Raw genomic sequence first — 17,085 nt, forward strand, 5'->3', positions numbered from 1 at the left:
GAACTTTCGTCTGAAGATATATAATGTGCGAGATAATCGATAATTGACCAAGAGATTATTTTAATGGAATCTTGTTATTCACTAAGTTTGTTCAATAAAAAAATCTAAATTATGGAAATCCGGTAATTCCAGCAACGGAGTCACCATGCATATAATCCGTACTAACAATATTGCACTGTTTCCAACTGGATCACACTCAGCTAGCGACAATGTCTAACTTAAGCACGATCACTCAAAGAAACTCGTTGCGGGAATTCCAGCCATCCGTCCGGTATCACATTGACGATACGTGGATGATTCACGCCATTTTCTGTGGGCTGGTGACAAACCTGTGCCCGAGCGAGAGGTATCCAATTGAGTTATTTGGTATCGCGAATAAGATCGCGCAGAAAAAAATTGCAAGGTGTCGTTATCACGTTTTGTCATGTGACGCAATTGGAACGAGCAAAAGTTCATTGGAAATGGAATGACCATAAAATATAGCGGGACATTTGGGGAGTTTTCACGCTGCACTGATGTTGGTGGTGCGAATAAGAAGGTTTTCTATGGAATGTGGATTCCGTTGCGGAACTTTCTTGTGTCACATGATAGTGCTAAATTTACGTTTCAACTTTTATTTTAAAATTTGTAGGACATGTTACAAAATTCTTGGTTTTTTTATATTTTAGCTGTCAGATCCTTGAAGAATACGACATTTCTGTAAAAAATCTTTATCAAATTTTAACAGAAAAATCAAGACATTTCTAGAAGACGGTTATACCAATTTGTGAAATTGACCAAGATCCATAGTAAAATATCTTCTTTTTTTAATATGTTGTGATAACGTGCCCTCACTTTATTCTAATTATTGTGTTGAACAACTCTACTCTCAACTCTGTAAAAGTGAATAAAGTTTTAAACTCAATTTTTACGCAATGGGCAAGGAAAATCCGTTGTAAAAAGCCGAAATATGGCTATCATAATAATAATTTGTAATTTATATCAAACTTGGGATATCTTCGGAATATAAGGATCAAACTGTTCAAACCTGATGAAGATTTGTTCAGACAAAGCTGAATGGGCCCTTCAGTAGAAAAGAAGCAATTTTAACACTTAATTATAACCTGGGTGCTGAAAAGACAGAATGCGTAACGTGATTTTCGAATGCTCCCCACTACTCCTCACTAATACCACTGCACTACAGCTGTAAACATAAACAAAGTAGAAGGCTATGTTCAAGCTCAAGCGTGACATATGTTTTGCTGCTCAAATGACTTGTTTTGAAACATTTTGGATCTGTTGATGTTAGACTTTTCGCTGACAAAATTAAGTACTTCGTGCGTGTTTTGTTCATAGACTAAACGATGGGCGGCTGAAAGAGGCTTTTTTTGTTTTCCACGTGACGAAAAATTGCGTCAGAAGTGGGTGGAATTTAGTGAATCATAAGAGCATCCAAATGGCATTTTTGAATGCTTCAAAAGTTCGACGCCATCAACTTTTTTTTATTCCTGACAAAATAAATTATTGATCAATTACAATACTCGTATTTCTTGGGAGCATTTTGCGAACAGTAAATTGGTTCCGCTTTGACAGTTCTAAATTGAGGCCGCTTTGCGAACGACTATTCAGCACCCAGATTATAACTGGCTGTACTGCTCATGTTCGCATAATTTTTTTTGTACATTTGCTAACTTAAAACCTACACATTTTCTCTATTCATTCCTTGATGGTATTTTACAGAGTCCCTGCTCGAAACTTCAAACACGAACAAAAGTTGCGAACCGATAATTATCAGTGACGTTTTGGAATTTTGACAGTTAAGAACTGGGTGATGAATAGAGAGAATACGTAACGTGATTTTCAAATGGCTGTTCAAGCACAAGCATGACTTTTTTTCTTACTGGTAAATGAGCTGTTTTTTTACAATCAGTAGTATATGTTTTATTTTGTCTAGTTTTTGACATTTTTTGCCGGAAAATTGTCGCGTTACGATCGGTTAGAAGACATATTTCTTTTTTATGGCTAACGAAGAACAGCGGCGAGAGTGTAAATTTGTAAGAGACAAATTCCCTGGCTGATTTTGGAATCCTGAAGCTCTTTCTGGTCCAGCGAAAAAAACATCGCTAATTCTAGTGAAGCTGATCCAACAAACAGAGAAGTTTCTCATTAAACCAAATTTTCAAACAGAATCAAACAATAAAGAAAGCTTCTGGATGGATACAACCGCATCGTCTCCATAAATAACTTCTATTCATAATTATAAAAAAAATGACGATCTCGCCTTCAACTTTCTTAAGATTTCTTGACTTCAACTCCAGGTCCTCAAAAGTCACACATATTCATTCTAGCAAAAAAAAAACATTTTTGTCATGATCGATAGCAATACTCTCAACTTTTGGCGAAAAGTAAATTGGTTCCTCTTTGACAGTTCTAAATTGAGGCCGTTTTGCGAACCACTATTCAGCACCCAGGTTTAGAACGCAAAAAAAAATCCAGACTCAACACAATAGGGTCTATTTAATTTAAAAACAAAACGATAAAAGACATCCCAGAAAAAAATCTGATCAAATTTTCTTGATTTTCATGCATACACACTTAGATTTTTTTACCGAATTCGGTAAAGTTTACAGAATTCTTAACTGCCAAACAGTTGGGTAACTTACCGGGAAATTACCTAATTCGGTAAAAACTTATTTGAAATAAAGTTCATTATTGTTCATCGTACATCGTGGCTTACCGAATTCGGTAAAAAAATCGAAGTGTGTACAAATAAATTCGAGAGTACTTTTTTAAAACAACCAATGCGCCATGGGTTTCCTATGTACATAGGACTTTTTGAAAAAGTAAGCGAGAATTGGCAAGCGACATTTTGCGATGGAACAAATCTGTAATTGCTGCGACCGAAAACATCGTGCCAACTTTTTTTAAACAACTTCCTCCGCGGAATTTTTGGCAATTTTTTTTTAACACGCGAGAAAAAAAAAGTAGGAACGATGTTTTTGATCGCAAAAGCTACAGATTTGATCAAATTAAATTCTGCAAAGTTCTAGGATCATCTAGACATTCTAACAAATCACTGGAAAAAAGAATCATCTTGATTGGTTGAGTTATGCCCTAGAACCAGCGAGTTGAAATTACCGTTCCAACTTTTTTGGAGGCTTGGGCGTTGGAATGTTAACTGAATTCTGTAATGAGAGTTGATGTGTGTGCTTAGAAAAATAAGCTTTATCTGTGTGTGCATTAAAATCGGGATTTCAAACTCATTTAAAAATGATTTTTTGCCTAGGCTGTGAAGGCAGAATTAGGGTCCCTCTGACGGGGAAGTTAGTTTGAATGCTGATTATAATAAATGTCACAAACCCCAACAGACTTCAGAACGTCCAGGACTTCAGAACAGAAACATTTTTTTTTCAAAAATAAAATCAGGTATAATTGTCTCAATCATTAACTCCAATTTTGCGGAAGACACCAAATCGATCAGCAAATATTTTTTCTTGAGAAACACTTTGTATCAAGATTTGTATGGGAAAACAAAAACTGCAAAACTACATCTTTTGAGATAGGGAATGGAGTACCCGATTCTCGTGGTAGAAATGACAGTTCTCCCATAAAGAAAACATTGTAGAAAAAAAGCAAAAAACTAACTCACCATTCTGGGCAACCTGCGAATCTCCCGGTGGCAGCTGGCCCCTTCCGAGGCTCGCCGCAGCTTGTAACGCGCGGGAACAATTTGGATGTGACTCTCCATGGCTGTTGTAATGCAATTTTCAGTTGCTTGACCCGCGTCAAGTTATTTCATTCACGAGTCAAATTTGTTTACTTTAGGCACTTTTTTTTTCGTTCCGTTGGAATGCCATTCAAATAACTGCATTCATTGCGCTGCACATTATTTTATGAACTCTGCTGGTGCACCGACAACGACATATTATAACTGGACACTGAAAACTGAGATGCCTCGACCTGATTCGGGCGCATTATAGGGTTGCTGGCACAGAGAGTGGTTTTGTTTTGCGTGGTATTTGGTGAAGGGTTTCGGGGCAGAGAGGGCACTCGCGAACTCTTGGCTGGGGGAACAAAGAGGATCTTTCACTGAAACCTGATCTTCGCGCTCTCAGGCTCCACACAATGTTGACCAATGTTCCGATAAGGGCACTTGGACGTAATTGATGTTTTATTTTAATTTCACTTGGCGGAAACGACCAGCCAGTTATTTGAACACTTGTGACCGATTTACGACCCTGTTTCGATTTAGTGCACGATCACCAAGTCTTGTTTTTACGACCTCCTCTTAATCGTAGGGTCCAAATCGTACTAAACTTCTTCGCCTTACCTATCAACTATTCAAACGTTCAATGTTATACCCCACAAGGGCAAACGCCACCCCCTTTCAAGCCCGGGGTGACATTGTACGCAAGTCACACGCGTTTTGTTCCGACCGAAACTGGTTCTTCAACCACGATCGCGCGCGCCGTATTCAAAGTCATCTCGCTCAAGAGCGCTTCGGACCTGAACTGAACCGGCGCTGAACCACGGTTCGAAGCCGTGACCGCGGTGGAAGGTACAACTTTGGCACACAGACTTGCCAAGTAGTAGCTGCTCCCACAGGTTTTTCTTTTTGGTTTCTAAACTCAGTTGAAAAAAAGATTTATAATGATTTGTTGAAAAATTTGCAGCCCTTTTACAACAATTTTAAACAAATTTGAATATGAATATTCATTAGAGTTGTAAATTTTAACATTTCCAATCATATTTCAATTGATCCTTTTTTTTTAAGGTAACTAAGTGTACTTTCAACAACGGCCGACCATCTTGGGCCGCGGGGGTTCGTTTACTGGATTTACTCTTTGCGCAAAGTACTGCTCCGCTGACTTTGCTTGGACGTTCTTAATGGCAGTGCGAGAAACATGGTCGGGACCAGGGACTATAAGTTGTATACAATACCTTCTTTGAAATCTCTCTCACTCGTTTTTTAAGAAGAGGAAAGTGAGCTTGGAGATTAAATCACTTGGAAGAATACTTTTTCTCGAATTTCATTAAACTTTTATTTTATTTTTTAAATATTTTTGTAAAACGTCTAAGTTGATAAATCTGTCTTACGCTCTTTAGCATAAATTAATCTCTTCATATGATCAAATACGTACTCAAAATAATAAAATGTTTTGTGTTTGTAAAAATCAATGCTCTGCTTGTCGGATGAATGCAAAAACTCATTAAAAACTTATACAATATAATTTCTTTGACAAATTTTCATAAACATCCAATTCTCTTACCATAAAACATTAAAGAACTATACTGCCCATGTTCGCATAAATGTCCCATATGCAAAAACAGCAAGCTGAGAAAAACGCAAAACAAGTTTGTCCCACACATAAGGATACGTGTTAAGTTTTCGCGAAAAAACTGGATTTTCTCCTGATTTCTAGAACAAAGTACTGGATGCTTTTCTGAAAGAGCTCGCGATTTTGAACCAAGCTGCATCAATAACTCAAAATCGATGAAAATGCATTTGGGACATTTATGCGATCAGGGCAGTAATACTTGTTTGTTAAGGGTGCATAGCTACCAAGGAAGTTGATTTCTTCTTATCCCAAAATTGATAAATTTACTGACCTAATCCTGCAACAATCTGATTGTAAAAATCATCAATTTTTGTTGCAAATAATGTTGTAGACAGTACTTCAGGGGATGAATTAAAAATTATAACGATAGTTTCTGTACTTTTGAAGATACTCAAATGTATGTAACAAGCTCTGGTTGATGTGCACCGTTAAATGCAAAAAATAACATCATTTTTTATTCGAAAAATCTATTCAAAAGATTTTCAAATATTTCTCAATATTTGCTTGATTTATTTTACTTAACACACCTTTTATGAAAAAACTTTTTTTTATTTCGTTCAATAATGTTCCAAGTTCTTTTTATATTTTTCGATAACCATATGATTTCATGAACACGTGCTTCAAAGACGGCAACAAATTATCAGTTTTGTGTCACTTCAAAATTTTCCCAAAGATCAAGAAATAGAAAAAAGTGCTATTTTTATTGAGAAGATTTCTCAATAAATCGATCGATAGTAAATAAACAATATATTAACATAGTTTACTTTTATTTGCATTTTTAATCAAATGGAACACTTAAAGCTTGAATTTTGGGGTCACGCATTAAATAGGCCATAAAACTTTCGGATTAATTCATTTTTATATAACCTATCAATTTTCAAATGAACACATGAGCAATAAAATGGTGAATGTCAAAGAAATCTATCTTCATTATAAAAAAGTATCCTCAAAGAATTGTTATTGTTTGAAGGCATTTGAAAACTAACATTAAACGATTAAAAATTGGTTTGAACAAATGAAATCATAAAACAAATTAAAAAATCCAGGAACTGCTCATTTTAGAGCAAACGCAAAAACATTTTTGTTTTATTTCAGTAATTTTAACAAAAAAGGACAGATTCATTTGAAGCAAGACTCCTTTTCACTAAACTTCTTAAAAAAAGTTCTTACTTGCTGATTAGAAAACATCACAAAATAATATAAAAACGAATAGATTAAAACCAAGCTTCCCTGCACCGTGCGGTACACGCGGTTCACTTGTACCTCGGTTTTGCTTTGCGCCTGCTTTGTTCGGTTTACACCCGTACCCGACTCTCTCGAGCCAAGGGTATTTTGGTTCATCGTACCAGCGCACCACGACACTCTCGGCTCGCCGCATCGGTTTTGTGTCTGGCACTCACCCATGGCATGAACCCAGCGTATGAGCCAAGGTGCTTCACTCGGTACGAGCCGAGGCACGTGTCGTGGTATGCGCTGGCGGTACAAACCGGGTTCAATACCACGGCGCGTACCACGGAACGCTGGGTTCATGCCAGACACAAAACCGATGGGGCGAGCCGAGAGTGTCGTGGTGCGCTGGTACGATGTACCAAGACACCAACACACATATGGGTTCAGGCTCGTACCGAAGCTAGAAAACCAAACCCACGGTGTGCGTTGGCACTGGCGCATGGGAAGCTTGATTAAAACAAATGGAAAAACTAACTTAATAAATCTATGTGGTTGGTGCCTTCCTCACTACTTCCTAAACATTGATCCGAAAATATTTTTCATCTGATTTATTAATTCTTTGGAAAGTACATCATATCTAAAAGAGGGTTGCCAGATTCAGACTCGTTTGAAAGGTCTTTCAATTACCTAATCAACGATGGGTTGGATGATGGATCCGGACATCGTTTACATACATTTAAGTGAGATCCAGCATCAAAAATGGTTTGCACGGTGGCTTCATCCGAATCGCGTAGATCCCCCCGGTCTACTTTGATGGAAAAAGTATTTCCCGGGTGCTTGTGTGTGTTGTTTTGCATGTGTTAAAACTGCATCGAAAGTGGAACAAATTCGATTTAAGATTTGCCCCAGCAGGAAAGAAGGAGAACTGTTCGATGACACCGATGCTGCGCTTGGTGACACCGGACAATCTTTGTGCTGGCCTCGGGTGAGTACGTTCTATGTTGTTTGATGTATGAAAGTGAGAGTGACTGTAGTGAATGAATGTGTTTTGATTTGCGAGAGTCATTTGAGAGAGTGAGAACCGTGATATCAAGTGAATTGACACGCTTGACTAGAATTACTAACTCCTCATTGTTTCTGGGGGTCGAACCCAACAATGAGTAGGAAATGGAAAACATAAATTGTTTTTTGCAAACACAAATATAATCTATTCTATTGATTCAAAGAGTGAGTTTGTGTGTGTGTGTGTGTGTGTGTGTGTGTGTGTGTGTGTGTGTGTGTGTGTGTTTACGTTAGGGTGAATGAAATCGTACTGCTATATTCCGTTCATTTTCTAATATGTAAATAATAGCGTAAATTATAAATATCATGTCGTTTGCTGCCAGTGATGCCTCGCGGTCACTTTGAACAATTGCTCGTGATTTTTTTTCATCCTTTTACTCGCTAGCTATCAGTCTTTCCTTTATCATCGTGGATCGGAAGGCACGACGCCGGTTGAGTTCGTCTAGGTTTTTGAGTTTTTATAACACGTTAATATCATTACAAATACGCAAAGCCAAGAGAAGTTAATTTGAGTAACGCGCCGGTCGGGATAGAAAATATTTTTTGTTATGATTTGCGGTAAATGCTATTGGTGAGTCCGAATTGCGATGCCTTTCCGTCGGGTCGCAAGATTTTTCGCGTCCGTCGCGGTTTGTTTTTCGTTTATTTTTTTTCGCGTGCGTGTCTGTGTTTGAAGGTAAGGCTGCCTGATGACAGCTGAGTTAGTTCGATTTGCGATGCCTCTCCGTCGGGTCGCTAGAATTTTCGTGATCGTCGTCGTACCATTTCAGCTCGATAAACATCGTAACTCGTCGTTCGCACCGTTAATCAGTACCTCACTAAACATCAATCATTTAAAACTCGTAAAATCATATCAAGCTAAAAATTACACTTTTTAATCCTTCATTTATTAATTACAAATGATTTTGGTTCTATCTTTCCACAGCCGGCTGTCTAAGACTAAACCATTTCATTTAAAATTTAACAACCGATAAACGGGAAATGTCTCATCCGCAGCATCCGAGTGTTTGCCTTGAGAATAATATATAACACCTTTCAACAAACACTATGATTTTGGGTCGCATCATCATCTTCTATGATGAATCCTGACCAAACACCTCACCTACTAATAAGTTTTCAGGTTCCTGGCGCTCGTGGGGTGTAAGCACAGAGTAAATCAGCTGCCCTAGTAGCAACCTGCGCTAACTAACATTCCCGTCCCTTAAAATCGAGGTCTACAAACTGACATGGCGGGCGCCGTTGGTGGCCAATGACTGTTACCTATTCGCAACTGATCTAGCTTTAGCAATCATGGTGTTTTATCTTTTCAGCGCATTCATACATGCTGTTGATAAGGGAAACACCACTAGATCGTCGAAGCCTATAATCAGTAGTGCTGAAAGGATATTACGGTTCTGTTCAGCAACGGAGGGGCAACCATGGGTGATCTCTCATGCTCATGCTCATGCTCATTTAAGTGAGATCCAGCATCAAAAAAGTACATAAATATCACTTAAGTGGTCATAACTCGAGACAGGGTTGCCAGATCTTCAATGTATTGGACTCGTTGGAAAGCTCTTTCAATTACCTATCCAACGATGGACACACACACAGTTCAGTTTTCGATTCTGAGTCGATATGTATACATGAAGGTGGGTCTACGAAGTTCATATGAAAAGTTCAATTTTTGAGCAGGATTATAGCCTTACCTCAGTGAGGAAGGCAAAACGAACAAACATAGTTTGAGGTCTGACTATTTTTCATTTAAAAATTTACGTTAGCTTACGTTAAAAAAATAGAAAAGCTCACAAAACTTTACGATAATTATTATAAGTTTTATTCAAGACACTTTACCATTGCAATGGCATTCGTGTCGTACTTTACGATAAGAAATAATATTTTGTACATCCTAGCTCTTATATTTAGTAGTTTCCTACTGGTTCAGTTCAAAATAACCAATTTGTTTTGGTTGAAATTAATGTTTTCTGACATTTCTAATTTTAATCAAGAAATTTAGAAAGAAAATTTTATTTGTTGCATTCCCTTTCAGTCCCCAGGGTCACAACAATAAATATCGGCGCAAAAAGTGTAACTCTTTGTTTACCACTCAATTCCATAACGGTTGCATACCTAGTACGGTAAATGGTAGTCAGTCTGGCAACAAAAAATCCTTTCCATTTTTTTTCACTAGACACATGGCCGGCTGGCGATCAAAACCGAAACCGGACCGGACTGGAGACGGTCCAAAATATAAGTAGCATCCTCTTCGCAACCTCGTTCCACGCAAGTTTGCAGGTGGGCGATTCCCTTGAATTTACTTTTACTTCCAAACAGTTGGTATACAGAAAAATGTGTGAACCGGAATAGATGAACAGATATTTTACAGAAAAAATACAATATTTTATCTTTTAAACAATAAAATCGGCAATTTGAATATAATTTTAGGACCCAATTAGTCCACAGACTGGAATATCTGGAAAACACTTAGTTCATGATTCCGGTAGCAAACGTATCGCCAATCTATCTTCAACGCTTACTAGCGTCAAACGTGATTAAATGTAAATATTCTCTCAACAGCAGAGAACCGGTAGTAGCTACAACACTCCTCGTGTCAATTTGCCACTTTAATTCATAAATGCCATTTAAACGTTTGCAACTTTGTCACCGTATCGGCGGCGTACAATCAACGAAGATCTCGATGATAGCCCGTGGCGGGCCGTGTCCCGTAGAAGGTACATTAATTTCATCAGTTAAGTACGTTGTGCCAATAAATAGTGCCGCCCTGGCAAATGGCTAGTGAAAATCGATAAACTATTGGCACATAAATCAAATGATTTAACTTGGTGATGTTGCAGCGGCTGCGCGCGTCCAAACGAGATCGTGGTCCATGTGGATAGTGTGTGTGCTGGTTTGGGTAATATATTCTTACTCAATCACTTTTAGCATTCATCAAAATCAGTTTAACGCGAGAAGATGTCATGAGCGGGGGGTCTTGCAACCCTGGGAAGACACAACGGCAAATAACTGCAGAATAAATTTTAAAAAATCTTTTGTTAAAAAAATATTTCAGATAACAAACGTTACACTTTCATGCAGTTGCAAAATCAGTGGTTAAAAATTTAAAAGAAATAAAAATGCTGTCAATTGAAAATCTTGTAAAATAAATTTTCGACGTTAAAATTCACTTTTGCATGGCACTCAACATTTAAATTTGATTGCGATTTGATGTAAATTTCCAACAAATCATTCGTAAAAACATGATTCTACGAATGGTGTGAAGAATTTAACTTTGTTGATCATTGATTTCGTGTGAGTTTATGAACAAGATTGTATCTGATTTTAAATAATTGCAAACATAATTTTTCTATTGCAAAATCTGTTTTCATGGTTTTCAAAAATACATTCTACCTGTTAAACTTTCAAATTAAGTGACATTATGTTAATTGCTACATATATTATGCAACTTCATTGATTTGTGAAATATATTTTAAATGAGCCTGAACACAGAATTGATTTCATAGGAAACACATGGCTTGAAAAACGTATAACCGTTGAATTGACCGGAATATTATATGTATCAATAAAATTTATGATTTTTTTTAATTATTATGAAAGACAAAATTGCTATCTTTTGGCAATTAAAAAGCCTTTAAAGTTTTTATAAAAGGTGTTTTCAAAATGTAAGCCTAAAAGTACATTTATGCTGGATAAAAATTAGTCAGAATACGCTTGAAATGACTCTCATTTCAGGAAAATGATTACTAAAATAAATTCATATATATTTAGAAGTTTACGACAAAAAATATGATTTCCTTCTGATTTTTGAAGATTCGACGGGATTGACATAAACTTTAAAAAATAACAAAGGCACCAAATTTCAACCAAAATAGTTTTTCATCATCACAGCAAAAAAATGTTTAAATTTGGAAGGTGTTAAATTGGATGCTTTAAGATTACCTCTTTTGTTATGTATTTATAAATTTATAATCTTTTATTAATTCAATTTGGACTGAAAAGTGGCATTACAACGAAAAAATGGTAAATTTACCCATTTTTAGAGGTAAAATTATACATTTTTTTTTACCTAAAAAATGTACTCATTCCCAGATGTAATATAACCATTATTTTTTTACTGTTTAAGGCCATTGAGCAATTCCAGCTCAAATCAGGAATTTTTCTGGTACTTTTGTACCCGACCCTCTCCGATTTCAATGAAACTTTTTAGACATGTTATCCTAGGCCTATATAAGCCATTTTGTGTATATGGAGCCAATTGTACTCGAAAATGACATTTGAGAAGGGTGTAAGATTTTTAGATATTTTTGTATACTGTAATTTAAAAATGACTGTATCTCGAAGCCGTTGCGTCGTATCAAAAAGTGGTCAAAGACAAACTTGTAGGAAATTGGACGGGCCTTCTGAAAAAAATACACTGAAACAAAAATACACGCCACTTGTATGAGATTTTTCGATTTTTAAGTCTAAAACTTAAATTTAAAGGTGTTGTCACGATTTTTTTTCGTTCAAAATTTTTGAGAAAATAGCCTTAGATGTTACCAAAAGACTGACGAAAAATGCAGGATGGTATGTCTCTCCTAAAAAAATACAAAAATCATTTACTAAAACTGTTTTTTGAAAAGTGGTCTAAACGTCAAAATTTTCAAAACCCCATAGTGGGAATCGATTCCCCAGACAATTTTACATAAAAGTCTCCATATTGACCATTGTCCTATGTCCAATCCTTGGGAAGATACAGCGGTTTTAAAAATAAAAATGTGGAAAAAATGGGTTTTTTGTGGTTTTTGGCAATTTCTATATGACAGACTTGGTTTTTCAGTCTCGTAATTATTTTTACCGGAAAGCTCGTCCAATTTCCCATAAGTTTGCGTTTGATAGCATTTCATTGGATGTAAGGGCTTACAGATATAAGCTTAATTACATTGTTAATAACTGAAAAGGGTATATTTTTTCCAGTGTGGTAGAAACCTGGATAGTAAATTAGCTTACGTAAATATCAAAACGAGTCAAATCAAAAAGCTGTCACAGGCAAACTAATGGGAAATTAGACGAGCTTTCCGGTAAAAATAATTACGAGACTGAAAAACCAAGTCTGTCATATAGAAAATGCCAAAAACCACAATAAAACCCATTTTTTCCACATTTTTATTTTTAAAACCGCTGTATCTTCCCAAGGATTGGACATAGGACAATGGTCAATATGGAGACTTTTATGTAAAATTGTCTGGGGAATCGATTCCCACTATGGGTTTTTGAAAATTTTAACGTTTAGACCACTTTTCAAAAAACAGTTTTAGTAAATGATTTTTGTATTTTTTTAGGAGAGACATACCATCCTGCATTTTTCGTCAGTCTTTTGGTAACATTTAAGGTTTTTTCTTCAAAAAATTTGAACGAAAAAAATCGTGACAACACCTTTAAATTTAAGTCTTAGATTTAAAAATCGAAAAATCTCATACAGGTGGCGTGTATTTTTGTTTCAGTGTATTTTTTTCAGAAAGCCCGTCCAATTTCCTACATGTTTGTTTTTGACCACTTTTTGATACGACGCAACGGCTTCGAGATACAGTAATTTTTAAATTGCAAAATACAAAAATATTTAAATACCTTACGCCCTTCTCAAATGTTATTTTCGAGTACTATTGGCTCCATATACACAAAAATGGCTTATATAGGCTTAGGATAACATGTCTAAAAAGTTTCATTGAAATCGAAGAGGGTCGGGTACAAAAGTACCAGAAAAATTCCTGATTTGAGCTGGAATTGCTCCATTGCAAATATGTTTTCAAAGTTTATGTCACCCCCTCCCCCCTCCTCCTCAAAATTGGTCCGAAAAATCAGGGGGGGGGGGAGGGCAAAAAAATATTTTTTTTAGCTTTTTAAACTCATTGAAAATAGATGTCTAATGAACTCAACCCAATATGAAATGTGTTTTCTGCATTGATTATCATTTTTAGCATGTCTGGGCTCGTTAAAAAACATTTAGAATTTTTATGAAATTCCAATGTACAGCAAAAGCTTTTTTTCCCGCAAAAAAAAAAATCGTCCGGTCCAGTAAAAAAGCAGACAAACGTCAAAAAACCAAAACAATCCAAAATGACCGAGGGGTTAATGGATGCAAAAATCATGTTGAATAAATAAAAAACAACTTTTTTTCAAACTTTTATTTAACTTCAATTCACAATTAAAGAAAAAATGAAATTTTAGCATTTTAAATAAATTTGAGTAACCTTTATTTTCATATTTTTTCAGGAAAATATTATGCATCGGGTGTCCCCTCGTAATTTTTCGTTCAGCCCAGCTAGCGAGCAGCATACGGTGACTGGGCTACGTTCTCAACCCAGTTATCGAATAAGTATTGTATAGGAATTTTGATTCCGATTTATTCAACTGTTATATTTAAGAAAAAAATATTACGATTGTAAAATATCACGATTGTAAGTTTTCGCAAAAAAAAACCTCGATTTTTATTTTGTTATGAGCTTTTCTTACAAAAGTTCTATGAAAACGTTTCAAACCCCGTAACGGGATAAGGAATTTTTGATTAATTTGGTATATTTGCAAAAGTTGTAGGCTATGATTAAGAGGTATTATAAAAAATGAGTGCAAGGCAAAAAAAATATTTTTTTAACTATTTTTTTTATTACAAAAACTAGCTTTTTACAAACTTTATTGCCAATATTTCTTTTAGTTTTAGAATGCCAAGGTAGAGTACATGATGGAGATTTTTATTTCAGCCAAGTTTATCTTTTTTTTTTGAAATTTTGTTTTATAGGTTTTGAAAGAACCTACTATTTTTTTTATTTAAAATTGACGTTAAATTTAATATGCAATCAAAAGGAACTCTCTGAAATTTTGATTAGGAGCACCGTTTTCAAGTTATTACCATTTTCAGGTAAAAAAAAAATGCTTTTTCCAAATAAAAAAAAGGTCATCCTCGTCCATCTCTAAAACAAATATTTTCAAATAGATGAGAAAAAATCTCTCTAATTTACGTTGCGCATGAGGTTTTTTGGCAATCATTACTGTCGCTGGTTTTTGTTATATTTTTTAATAGAGGGTTAACATTTCCTTCAAGCAAACCCAACCTATAAGCTAAAGCCTGATACCGCCAGCTCAGCGGCAAAACGTAACCACGCTGGCTGGTTAGCTTGGCGGAGCATGTGCGGAAAGGCCAACTGAAATGACTTGAAACACTTGAAAATTTTATTAATATAAATATTCATAAGCTGATTTTAATGATCAAACGGGCAGAGGATGGACCGACTCCGGTGCGAGTGCGTGTGTGGCAAATGTGTAGTTTCAAAGGGGCACACTGTTAGAAATAAACATGAAAGTGGCCGTTCAATGGGTTTTGTCCTCGCGCCGTGACAGATTGTCGTAATTGTGGGGGTGCCAGTTATTACAAATGGTAGAATGGTACCCAGCACCGCACTGGGACATCGTATTCAATCAACCAGTCGTCACTTTTATTGCACTATCCGGATGAGTTATGGACAAGTTTTCGTTAAGTAACATGAGAAAACATTTGTTCTTCGTTGAATGATCGGAAATTTGTTACGCTGCAACGTAATACATATTCATGAGGAGCACGATGCAGTCGTTAAGTTTTTATGGTGGCACTGAGAATATTATCAATAAATATATGGTGATTTTTTGTCTTGATTGCAGAATATGCGAAGAAAGCACTGGCAATTTTTATTGAATAGTATTGTGGTATGGTGAGTGTTTGATATTGATTTTTCACAAAGAAACACATAATTTTTCAACCCAAGATCGGGTGGTCTTGATTACACTAATAATAAATAGAACAATCTCTTTTCTTTAATCGATTTCAATCACTGACCATATCGTCCGTCACGTTAATCCCCTTCGATTCGATCCACTACACCCGCCATTAATGTATTCATCTCGAAAACCTTCAATGTGTCGAATGCCCTTCGAATTGCAATTCCTCAACGGTCACAAAATCACCGACCGCGTCAGTTTCAAATGCGTGGGCGTTTCTTCCCTCTCTGTACCGACCGAGGTTGGGCCTTAAATCAAACGAACCAATTTGCCCTCAAGTGTCGCGTCGTTACACACGTGCCGCCGTCGATCGACTTATCACAGTTCGCTCAGCTCAGCATTATGGCCACGACGACGTCCCACAACCAGCTAGAAGCCGACAAAGTGTGAACCTTGACACACTAAAAGGCCCACCTGTAATCATCCTCTCCTACCTTCCTTTGAGGACCACGGCGGGGAAAAAAGATCTTGGCTGGAAACGGCAAGTGCTGTTCGAACTCTGCCGGACTACGTCATTCGTTGGCGTTACAATGTCTTGTTCCACGTTAATGATTTTACATTTTATGTTTACATAAATTTTAAATGTTTTATCTAAAAAAAACTAATTTTTCAATCCTAAAGTTATTTTTTGGAAAAAACAGACAAAACATTCAAAATTATTCTTTATATATTTTGTTAGACGTATTCAATGCTTTAGTAAAAAGTAAATCTTTCCCTGTTCCTGAGGGGAACACTCGTGAAGAGTATCGGGCGTTCTTTTACAAAGCAGATTCAGTGACAGTTTGTTAATCAACTTAATGGTAACATGTTAAGGTTAATGTTAACATTCCATAGGTTGTCTTCCTAAGGTGTCTTGAAAAGGTCCAGTTTGTGACGATAAACTATCTTCCCTTTACTAAGCAATCGAATTCAGAAGGGAAAAGATCACCAGTTGTGTTGGTCCGAGCCGGGATTCGAACCCCGATTTACCGCTTACGAGGCGGAAGCGTTACTACTGGACTACGTGGCTCGGTCTTATTCAATGCTTTGGAGATTGAAAATGTTAAAGCGAAAGAAAATCCGGGCCATTTTTTGACATTTTTTCTCCTATAAGGTTGCACATATTTGATTATATTATTATTTTATACTTCTTGTTTCAATTATGAATTTCACTCATTCGATCTGGCCCAGAAGATTTTAATTTTACTATATCTCGAAGTGATCGTGTTATCTTTTCGCACCCGCGTGTGTCAAAACGTCTTCTGACTAAATTCCCTTTGGCCTGTTGTCGCACTTGCAGCCAGTCTCAAGAAAGCACGATTAGATCGGAATTTCTTTCGTATGAAGAGGGCCAAGAATGCACCGAGTTTTTTTTTGTGGATTTGTGAAAGTTAAAAGGTGAGGCATAGAGAGCAGCACAAAATTGCGTTTTTAACTCAATGGCCCGAAATGCACGTGCGGACATTCACAGATCACCAAAATTCGACTTAAATCCTGAGATATTCAATAAGACCCGAAACATCTCCGTGCATTGTTGTCACTCTTCGTATGAAAAAAGTTTCGATGTTGTCGTGCTATCTTGACACACACTGAAAATTACTGTAAGTGCGACAAATGGCCAAAGAGATTTCAGGTCATAACGTGTTTGACACACGTAGATGCCCGGCTACCTTAAACATTTGTAATTATAATTTTGGACTCCGGTAACCAAATTTAACCAAACCTCGATAGTTTAGATAGAATTTGATAATTCGAATGCAGTTCCATTTGA

General features: G+C 36.4%; 1 protein-coding gene across 2 annotated transcripts in view; it reads right to left on the minus strand.

Annotated features, from left to right (window-relative positions):
• Positions 1-17,085, minus strand: part of LOC120416564 (NAD(+) hydrolase sarm1) — a 116,777-nt gene that overhangs the window by 90,384 nt on the left and 9,308 nt on the right. The gene's annotated exons all lie outside the window — the stretch shown is intronic.

Source organism: Culex pipiens, chromosome 3, assembly GCF_016801865.2.
Source record: "Culex pipiens pallens isolate TS chromosome 3, TS_CPP_V2, whole genome shotgun sequence".
NCBI classification, from domain to species: Eukaryota; Metazoa; Arthropoda; class Insecta; order Diptera; family Culicidae; genus Culex; species Culex pipiens.